Source organism: Calidris pugnax, unplaced genomic scaffold (assembly GCF_001431845.1).
Source record: "Calidris pugnax isolate Ruff unplaced genomic scaffold, ASM143184v1 scaffold49, whole genome shotgun sequence".
In the NCBI taxonomy this organism is placed as follows: domain Eukaryota; kingdom Metazoa; phylum Chordata; class Aves; order Charadriiformes; family Scolopacidae; genus Calidris; species Calidris pugnax.
The window spans coordinates 4,721,720-4,722,504 of NW_015090798.1; positions in this window are offsets into that span (position 1 = coordinate 4,721,720).

A 785-nucleotide genomic window follows, 5' to 3' on the forward strand; every position below is an offset into this window, starting at 1 on the left:
TTTTTTTTTTTTTTTTTTACACAATACAAAAAGCATAAATTACAGGGCACGCAAACAATTTGTGGACCACATGCTGCCCTTGGTTAGGCAACATGCAACTGTAATTGACATGAGGAGAATCGGTGCACGTGTGAAGTAAGGTGGCATTAAGCTCTATTTTAACTGACTAATGCAACGGCCTCGGGCACTGGATCTCAAATGGTTGCCAGCAGAAGGCCAGCTCTGGCGTTGCTGTATAATCCAAACATATGGTATTGACTCTTGCCTGTTGCTTCCAGCTGTTATATTGCCTGAAAGGATATTTTTAAAGGTACCAATCTGGTACAGGTGGTAACAGGTTGGCCAGAGAAGCTGTGGCTGCCCCATCCCTGGAGGGGTTCGAGGCCAGGCTGGATGGGGCTTGGAGCAACCTGGTCTGGTGGGAGGTGTCCCTGCCCATGGCAGGTGGGTTGGAACTCCATGATCTTTAAGGTCCTTCCAACTCTAACCATTCTATGATTCTATGTTTCTATGAATGTAATGTCTCTGTCTTCCTCAAAGACTGTGCTAGAACACAGTTCAAGCCCTCCCTGGCAGAGTATGGAGGACCATACGGCTACTCCTACTCTCTTGGTGCATCCTTTGGCCTGGACTTGAGGAACAGGTGTGACACAAGGACATTTCTGGTGAAAATGGCAGCACAACGGCTCAGCTCATGCACTCGTATGCTGCAAGCTGAAACAAACTTAGGAGGTCTAAGTATGATGTGGGGAAATCTGCTTAGCCTGGCCGCTGCCTTTGGCTGG